This window comes from Calidris pugnax, unplaced genomic scaffold (genome assembly GCF_001431845.1).
Source record: "Calidris pugnax isolate Ruff unplaced genomic scaffold, ASM143184v1 scaffold36, whole genome shotgun sequence".
NCBI lineage: Eukaryota > Metazoa > Chordata > Aves > Charadriiformes > Scolopacidae > Calidris > Calidris pugnax.
This window is the reverse complement of record NW_015090825.1, coordinates 3,712,732-3,722,570: the sequence shown is the minus strand read 5'-3', so window position 1 is coordinate 3,722,570 and position 9,839 is coordinate 3,712,732. Positions and strand designations below refer to the sequence as shown.

Sequence of the window (9,839 nt, the reverse complement as noted above, 5' to 3'; positions counted from 1 at the left end):
TGAGGCTTCACACCAGTGTTACAAGGATAAAATTAAACAAAACCAGACTAATTGGATCTTAAGTGGGGCTAAAGGGAATGTCCCTTGGGCTGGGCTCAGTTACCTACTGCAGTCTGAGATGCCCTCTGACACTGGAGACATCCCCGTGGGGCTGGCTGCTCTTAACACAGGCCCTGCTGGGGTGGCCACGTGGGAATAGCCTACACGCGCCTGTGTTCAGGCAACTGAACCAGAACCAGCCCTTTTTAGTCCCTTGCTGATATATGCAAGTGTGTTCTTAAAACCCACTGTTTTCTATTAATGGAACTAGGAAATTTTGTATTGATTTAGTGTGGGAGAACGTCCTTAAATAACAGTAGTTCCAGTCTCTGCTAATCAAATGAGCTAAGCAGCAATTTCAGGGACTTAGATAGCCATCAGTTTTGGAAAAAAAGTCTAGCAACTATATTTTATGTTACTATTTCAAATATACCCAATTCCAAATGTATTTATTTCATACTAGAGCACAAATTACACAAATCTTAGAAACTGAACAATACAGAGCATCCAACCTGAAACATCCCCAGTGCTTTTTACTCAAAATCTACAAAATATCTCCTGAAAAGCTCCAAATGCAATGAAACGTTTTATAAAAAAAAAAACCAACACCAAACCATGCATTAGAGTGTTCTGCACTGGGAATCTTTCAGATTCATCTCAATGGTTCACTAGAAATAATAAGAAAACCAGGATTATGTTCCTCTGCCTTTCCCACTCCGAAGACTTCCCTTGATATACATATATCCATGTGTGTGTGTTTGTATACACATAACTTGCTCTCTTTTTTTGTTTTATTAATTTTTGTTGGCTTATCTTTATATATTACTTGGGAGAAAGAAATGTACCAGATCAGTTCAGGTGATGAGGACAGGGCTCTTTGGTGTACCAACGAATACTAATTCAGGAATCAGACAGAAATATTTATCTAACGGTTCTTCAGGGTAGGTAAGTGTTTAATTGTTGATATAATCGCAGGAAGCAGGATCTGATGATTATATTATCCTTTAATTATCGAAAGAGTTCAACAGTCAAACAATTATCTTTTCATTTTCTCACCAAGATGAAGGTATCTCACGAGGTATTCAAACAGAACTTTTCTAGAAAGGGGAAATCTAACCAGAGGTTTTACTTGCAGTTTACTGTGTATTGTATGAATATATATAAATATACTACCCTTAAAAAGATACACCTCAAGGCTAAAACTGGGAATATTATGCAGTTAAGAAGCCAATGCTTATTGATAAAGTAGCTTCTGTTCTAAACTGTGCTGAAGGATGCAGAAGAACAGTTTTAATAGAGAAAGGTGTGGTGTCCACACACAATTGGTGTCTGCTCAGATTTCAATGGCCAGTCCATATTAACATGTCTTTGACAATGCAGATAGGGCACTGCAAGTAGAGGAAAAAGATGTCCCGAGAAATGGGATGACTTTTTTTTAATAACGAAGGATAACATGAAAACTAATACACATGGAAAATGACAATTGAGGAAACTGAATAGTATGCCTCCTAAACATTTTTACTGAAGTTAAGAGTATGTCATTAATAAAATGCGTAAAATTAGAAAAAGAATTTCCTTAAATGAATTGCTTGTGGAGATGTCTTAGGAAGCATTATTTTGACAATGCTAATTGTTGTCTTTTTCTTTTTTGATAAATGGATTATGCAAAATTAATTCCCTCGCTATGTAGATTTAATCCACAACACAGGACTGCTGTCAGAATTTTAAAGTATTTTGAGTTTTCAAATAAATAGATACAAAAAAGACATACTCAATTAATTTATTAGTTTGAAATTTGAAATTAAAAATCGGTCACTGTCTTTATCTGCAGTTTCCTGCATTTGACCAAATCCTACTGTATGAATGCCCGGAGAAAATCATTATAGGATATTTTTGAAGACATTTTTATCATAATATTCCAAAATGTTGAATAACTCCTCTTCAGTTAGGTTGATGCCGTACTCCTGAAGAACCTACAAAAGACAGAGACAACTTTAATATTTACTCCAGTACTTTGGGTGAGCAAGAAGTAAAAACAGTAGTTTATCTTCCTTTACAAATGTCTTTACAAAATAACTTGATTCAGCTCCACTATGTCCTAGGACTCTCAGAATATAAGAAAATCACACCCTCCTTCATTATCTCTTTGCCTTCCCATGCCAGCAGTGGCTCCCTGTGAAGCGTATCTGAAAACTTGCACACGCAGGGGTTTAGTCCACTAGCCTGACTAGCTCTTGCCTGCAGAAGCATTGGGAAACAGGTAGCACCCGTGTGCAGAGAAGCTAATTTACAAAAAGTATATGTTTAAAAGGCTTTCGCTACTATCTGGAGATGAGGTGAAGAGGTGGAATTTCTTCCTTTCTGCCCTCCTGGGATGATCTGCAGCTTTTGCATCTGGAGAAATAGAAGGAATAATCCGGTCCCTCAAATTGTGCAAACCCCTATGTATATAATAATGCCCATGATGCACTCACTGCTTTTAATTTTCATGGGGCAAACTCTCAGCCTGTAAGCATGCCTTCCTATCACTTCAATGAAAACCTACTTTGACCAGGATGCATCTGATTCACTGACACTGAAAGCCAGGTCAGATACCTGTCTCTTTCAAGTATTTTACCCGGTGCATTTTTTCAGCACTTCAACAGTTTTAAATGTTCTCAATGCCCTACCACAAAAGAAAATAATATGTTGATTTTTAAGGATTAATTCTAGTTTTAGATGCAATTGGGAACTTAAACCCTGGAAGTGTGTCCTTGTGTGCTATGCCAGTTGTCATTAGTTTTCTGGCAAACTCAGTCTACCCTTTTCCCTCTTAACAGCTCAGCATCAGAAATCGCTAATGACCCCTTGCAGATAGTACAGCCATAAATAGCAGTATTACTGATGTTAGTAGAGAGCTAATTTCCCCGTTTCAGTAAATTAAGTTACCTAGGAGATAAAGGGATCTGTACCTTCACAAATCACTTGATATCTTGTCAAACAGCAGATTAACACCTTTGTAGTAGGGTTTTGGGATCAAGGATTTCTTCTTGATCTAGATCCACGAGGAGTTTGGGGTTTGATTGGGTGGCTTTTTTGGTTTTTGGGTAGTGTTTTTTTTTTTTTTTTGCTTAGCTTGTATCATGTTAGGAAGCTTGATCTGAAAGTTGTTGACATTGCTTTAACCAGAAATGGAAATCATCACATGTCCTAGAGGAACATGACAAATTAAAATCAAATGCAACGGGCTTGATGTTCACTCCTCCTCCCCTGAGCCTGGTCTGCTGATGCTGTGCCCAAGCAGTCAGAAAGCTGCAGTGATAGACAGGGAGCCTCAGGCGTGAGGCTGATGCAGCCACATGGAGACATTTTGCTCCTCAGCCTTCACAGAGGGGCAGGCAGGGACTCAGCTTTCAGCTATGTGGCATTGCCAGAATGTATCACGTTCCCACCAGTCCTAAATAAGTAAAGACTTAAAACAGCACTTCTGTGACCGGTATAATTGACCAGGTTTATAGTCGACCAGGTTTACAGTCTACAAGCTGGCTTCCTGCAGCTCCAGGGGAAAGGGAGAGTTAGAAGCACACCTTATTGTTGTTTATTGCAGCCAAGGATTTGCCTGCTGTCATTGAGCATCACGTCCACGAGTCGACCGGTTCTTTGAAATAGTAGTGATGCCAAGGGGTGTCCTAATGCACACAGCATTAAATGGGTTTAGGGCCCTGTGCGGTGTTTTTTTTCTTTTTTTTTCCCCCCTTGCAGTTGAATGGCAAATATTCAGAATTACTCCAGAACAGATAGTGATTATTCTTCCTAGCTAAAACAATATCAAAGATTTTGAAACCAGTACAGCTAAGCACAAATCAAACTCCCCATGGATCTAGACATAGAATCACTGATATCCAGTATACACAGGTGTGTATTTGAGGAGGTATGAAATACTAAAATATTTGCAGAGAATACAGATCCCCTGCCTAGCACAAAACAGAAAAAAACCTCCAGGAAAGCAGAGAGACACACCAAAAACAGAGACTCTTAGGTCTTGTTTGATTGCTTGAGCCCACTGTACATTTAGAAGGGACCACATCATTTGGAGGGTCACAGGATCCTGCAGCTGCAGCAGAGCCTGAAGGGAGACCTAGCAGAAGGTATGCTTCCTTTCCCATGCTCTTGTGAAAGATATGCATTTAAACTTTATATAGGGACTAAGGTTTTTCTCTGTTTTATCTATTCAGGACCTTACCAAGATCTCAGACCTCAAGGAAGTGTAATCGCATGCAGAGAAAGCTTACCATGACTAATGGTCAGAGGTAAAGTCTCAAAGAGGGGCCAGGGTGAGTTTATGCATTCTGGTTCAGTGCCACGTATCAGAAAATTTTCAGTTGTGAAGCTCAGATGAGGCTACTGCAATTTTCTGACTGTTAATTGCTAAATGCAACTTACTTGTCTGAAATCTGCGACATGTTAACAGTCCAGTATGACTTTCATCGTAGGATTGAAAAGTTCTCCTTCATTGGTCTCCAGCAGTGCAGGATCTGGGGCTGAATTCTCAGCCTTGCGCTGAAGAACGATGTGGTTTGTGGTCCAGGACTCAGCTAACGAAGTTGGATGAGAAAGGCTGGCGTTTAGTAACGGCATCGTTACAGCACAACTGGGCACGACTATAGCGCAGAACGAGAAGGTGTTGGGCTGTGATGCTGCCTTAGTCTGCGACGGGCTGCTGAATACTTGTTTACAAATTATTGCAAGATACTGTTTACACTAGATTATTTTAACCTATAACATTTTGATATTCTTGGGAAGTGCAGATGGTATATTTACTTAATGAAAAGTTAGGGCTTTGACAGTGATTATTTGAAACTGATTCCGAAGTCAGTGTTACTTCTGCTCAGATCTCAGTGTTTTCACATATATTATGCTTGTCCTTGTTTCAACTCCCTCCTTCAGTCGTTTTTAATTCTCTGCAGTTTTCATTTTTCTGAGAGAAATTTTTGCTTAAAAGTGACTGAATGCATAAGTCATCTGTGGGAGTGGTACGGTATTTAACAAAAACAAGACCCTACTGTACACTTTCCCAAGGACATAAAATACCTTGCAACCAGCTGTTGAACCTTTCTGAGTTCCATAGCTGGACCACAGGGTTAATTTTCCATGGAGCATGTCAGGGCCTGTTGTTTTAGCCTGGCTAAATGTGTTGCACCCTTGACACAGGCAAACTGCAGAACTATTCATTAAGGCAGAATTAATTCCACTTGTACAAAGCTTTAACACCGGAGCGATGAGCAAGAGACTTTGGGAAAAACCAGCAAGTCCCAGGCCACTTGCAGGCTCTGGAGCTGCTCTACTATTTCCTTAAAATACAATTCCATCTCAGCTTTCCTCGACACTCTCCTGGTATTTATGATTGTAATTGGGTAAGTGGCTAGTGCCCCATTTGTGCCAGTTGCACGTGTCACTGCAGTCTCTACGAGCAGCTCCTTGTGAAGGAAGGGCACAGTTGGCTTTATACATCTGCTGTGTGGACATGGAGGCCCTGCCACACCTACACAAGTTTATAAGGGGTCTGGGAGGCAGCTGCTCCTTCTTTCTGTGCTCTCTTGGGGTATTCCTCCTTCAGACTGTGTAGCTGAGGAACGAGCTGGCACATGAATAATGCAGTTTCCAGCTACTGAGTATCCTTGTGGGCTGAAGGGAGGGAAAGGCCACTTTACGATGACATCAACTTGGGTTATTCTCATGGCTCAGAGCCATGGATGCTGCCATGAAGACCTAGGCCATTGATTCTCTCAGGCTTTTGAGAAAGAAAAGGAATTGTGCCTGCCACCCCCCAAAAAAGATATTTGTGGGTTTGTTTGGTTTTTTTTAAAGTTGTTCTTTTGATGTGTATCTGTACACCTACTAGGCTGAATGGGTTGAGTGATCCATGAGGAAATTTAAGTGTGAACATTACATTATATAAAGGTGCTCAGAACATTGACTGAGACCTTCATTATTTTTTCTGAATAGAATAAACAAAATAAAAATTATTTAAGATAACTACATAGGCACTAAAAAAATTACTGCTTTGTCTACTCCGGAATACTGGGGTGGAATTTTACAGCATCAAATTTGTGTATAAAGGAAACCTTCTGTAAGATAATGAAGTTCTTTGATGCAAAACTTAATAGTTTTACCTTACTCTCCCTACTGGTAGTGAATACTTGATAATTCCTAATGATACTCTCTTCATACCTTGGGTAGCAATCTGTTCGTTCCACATCTGAAAACAGTTCTGTAATGTAATTTCTCCATAAAATCCTGCTACTAACCATATCTAAACTAATTAGGCACAGTCAGAAACAACCTAAAAATGTAGCAGGCTCGCTGAATGAGCAGATTTGGAATTTGGCACTGTTCCTACTACATAACTTGATTGGGATGCTGTTACCGATGCCTTCCTTTCTGGGTCACAAGAGCCAGATTTCTGTGTCTTTTCTGATCTTTTCCACCCTCGAGCAGTACCCTGGGCAGCGGGGAGCAGCCGGCACGTCGCTGCCTTGCTGGGGCTCTCTTCTGCCTCTTCATGGCAGCTGGGGAAGCAGGTATGTGTGTCAGGGAGATCTGCAAGGGCGCAATGGGTGCTCACCAGTCCTGTTTTCAGTGTGTTTTCAGTGACCAGTAGCAGCAGTGCAAGTGAGATTTTTTCCTCGGAGCTTTTCATACAGTGCTGGGTGTGGAGCAGAGGCTGGCAAGATCTCTAATCAGGGCCATCACATCCACTTTTTTATTTCTAGCTTGATTTTTATGTAGTTCAACAAAAGCTCTTAAACTGTCGGCTCCCATGTTTGTCCAAATTTTAGCAAATTTACCATATAACCCAGATACAGAGAGCATGATCCCTGGGAATTAAATCCTCCCACTGAAGAAGACACCAAATGAATACTAGGCAATTAATATCATAATAAGAGAATGCTTGAAAGTCCTTGTAGAAGATGACTATAGAAATAAGCCATGAGATATCCTGTCAGTATGGCAGAAACTGAAAAAAAAAACCCTGTCATTTTGGTTTCTATAAGCTTGTATTGGGTTTGTGGTGCAAGGTTTTGGTAGTGGGGGTGGGAGGGTCACAGGGGTGGCTTCTGTCAGAAGCTGCTGGAAGCTTCCCCCTTATCCAATACAGCCAATGCCAGCTGGCTCCAAGTCAGACCCACTGCTGGCCAAGGTGACCATCAGTGATGGTGGCAGCACCTTTGTGATAACATCATTAAGAGGGGAGTGTGGTGGGGAAATCCTGTGTGGCAGCAGCCAGAAGAGAGGAGTGAAAATGTGTGAGAAAAGCAACTCTGCAGACACCAAGGTCAGTAAAGAAGGAGGGGGAGAAGGTGCTCCAGACACCAGAGTGGACATTCCCCTCCAGCCCATGCTGAAGATCATGGTCAGGCAGGCTGTCCCCCTGTAGCACATGGAGGTTAACGGTAGAGCAGGTGGGTGTCTGAAGGAGGCTGTGAGCCCATGGGAAGCCCATGCTGGAGCAGGCTTCTGGCAGGACCTGTTGCCCCATAGAGAGAGGAGCCCGTGCTGGAGTGGGTTTGCTGGCAGGACTTGTGACCCCACTGGGGGTGGATTCCATCTCAGCTTTCCTCGACACTCTCCTGGTATTTATGATTGTAATTGGGTAAGTGGCTAGTGCCCCATTTGTGCCAGTTGCACGTGTCACTGCAGTCTCTACGAGCAGCTCCTTGTGAAGGAAGGGCACAGTTGGCTTTATACATCTGCTGTGTGGACATGGAGGCCCTGCCACACCTACACAAGTTTATAAGGGGTCTGGGAGGCAGCTGCTCCTTCTTTCTGTGCTCTCTTGGGGTATTCCTCCTTCAGACTGTGTAGCTGAGGAACGAGCTGGCACATGAATAATGCAGTTTCCAGCTACTGAGTATCCTTGTGGGCTGAAGGGAGGGAAAGGCCACTTTACGATGACATCAACTTGGGTTATTCTCATGGCTCAGAGCCATGGATGCTGCCATGAAGACCTAGGCCATTGATTCTCTCAGGCTTTTGAGAAAGAAAAGGAATTGTGCCTGCCACCCCCCAAAAAAGATATTTGTGGGTTTGTTTGGTTTTTTTTAAAGTTGTTCTTTTGATGTGTATCTGTACACCTACTAGGCTGAATGGGTTGAGTGATCCATGAGGAAATTTAAGTGTGAACATTACATTATATAAAGGTGCTCAGAACATTGACTGAGACCTTCATTATTTTTTCTGAATAGAATAAACAAAATAAAAATTATTTAAGATAACTACATAGGCACTAAAAAAATTACTGCTTTGTCTACTCCGGAATACTGGGGTGGAATTTTACAGCATCAAATTTGTGTATAAAAGAAACCTTCTGTAAGATAATGAAGTTCTTTGATGCAAAACTTAATAGTTTTACCTTACTCTCCCTACTGGTAGTGAATACTTGATAATTCCTAATGATACTCTCTTCATACCTTGGGTAGCAATCTGTTCGTTCCACATCTGAAAACAGTTCTGTAATGTAATTTCTCCATAAAATCCTGCTACTAACCATATCTAAACTAATTAGGCACAGTCAGAAACAACCTAAAAATGTAGCAGGCTCGCTGAATGAGCAGATTTGGAATTTGGCACTGTTCCTACTACATAACTTGATTGGGATGCTGTTACCGATGCCTTCCTTTCTGGGTCACAAGAGCCAGATTTCTGTGTCTTTTCTGATCTTTTCCACCCTCGAGCAGTACCCTGGGCAGCGGGGAGCAGCCGGCACGTCGCTGCCTTGCTGGGGCTCTTCTGCCTCTTCATGGCAGCTGGGGAAGCAGGTATGTGTGTCAGGGAGATCTGCAAGGGCGCAATGGGTGCTCACCAGTCCTGTTTTCAGTGTGTTTTCAGTGACCAGTAGCAGCAGTGCAAGTGAGATTTTTTCCTCGGAGCTTTTCATACAGTGCTGGGTGTGGAGCAGAGGCTGGCAAGATCTCTAATCAGGGCCATCACATCCACTTTTTTATTTCTAGCTTGATTTTTATGTAGTTCAACAAAAGCTCTTAAACTGTCGGCTCCCATGTTTGTCCAAATTTTAGCAAATTTACCATATAACCCAGATACAGAGAGCATGATCCCTGGGAATTAAATCCTCCCACTGAAGAAGACACCAAATGAATACTAGGCAATTAATATCATAATAAGAGAATGCTTGAAAGTCCTTGTAGAAGATGACTATAGAAATAAGCCATGAGATATCCTGTCAGTATGGCAGAAACTGAAAAAAAAAACCCTGTCATTTTGGTTTCTATAAGCTTGTATTGGGTTTGTGGTGCAAGGTTTTGGTAGTGGGGGTGGGAGGGTCACAGGGGTGGCTTCTGTCAGAAGCTGCTGGAAGCTTCCCCCTTATCCAATACAGCCAATGCCAGCTGGCTCCAAGTCAGACCCACTGCTGGCCAAGGTGACCATCAGTGATGGTGGCAGCACCTTTGTGATAACATCATTAAGAGGGGAGTGTGGTGGGGAAATCCTGTGTGGCAGCAGCCAGAAGAGAGGAGTGAAAATGTGTGAGAAGAGCAACTCTGCAGACACCAAGGTCAGTAAAGAAGGAGGGGGAGAAGGTGCTCCAGACACCAGAGTGGACATTCCCCTCCAGCCCATGCTGAAGATCATGGTCAGGCAGGCTGTCCCCCTGTAGCACATGGAGGTTAACGGTAGAGCAGGTGGGTGTCTGAAGGAGGCTGTGAGCCCATGGGAAGCCCATGCTGGAGCAGGCTTCTGGCAGGACCTGTTGCCCCATAGAGAGAGGAGCCCGTGCTGGAGTGGGTTTGCTGGCAGGACTT

The 9,839-nt window shown here is 42.4% G+C and overlaps 1 protein-coding gene across 5 annotated transcripts in view; it reads right to left on the bottom strand.

Annotated features, from left to right (window-relative positions):
• Positions 1 to 910: 910 nt before the first annotated feature.
• Positions 911 to 9,839, bottom strand: part of LOC106886813 (EF-hand calcium-binding domain-containing protein 6-like) — a 52,444-nt gene continuing 43,515 nt past the window's right edge. For 4 of the 5 annotated variants that reach the window (XR_001411743.1, XM_014940044.1, XM_014940043.1 and 1 more), the window contains 2 exons: positions 4,462 to 4,613; positions 911 to 2,012 (listed from right to left, as the gene is read on the bottom strand). The gene's annotated coding sequence lies outside the window, so the exon portion shown is untranslated. The remainder of the gene's footprint in view (positions 2,013 to 4,461; positions 4,614 to 9,839) is intronic. The other variant, XM_014940045.1, reaches the window with a different exon arrangement.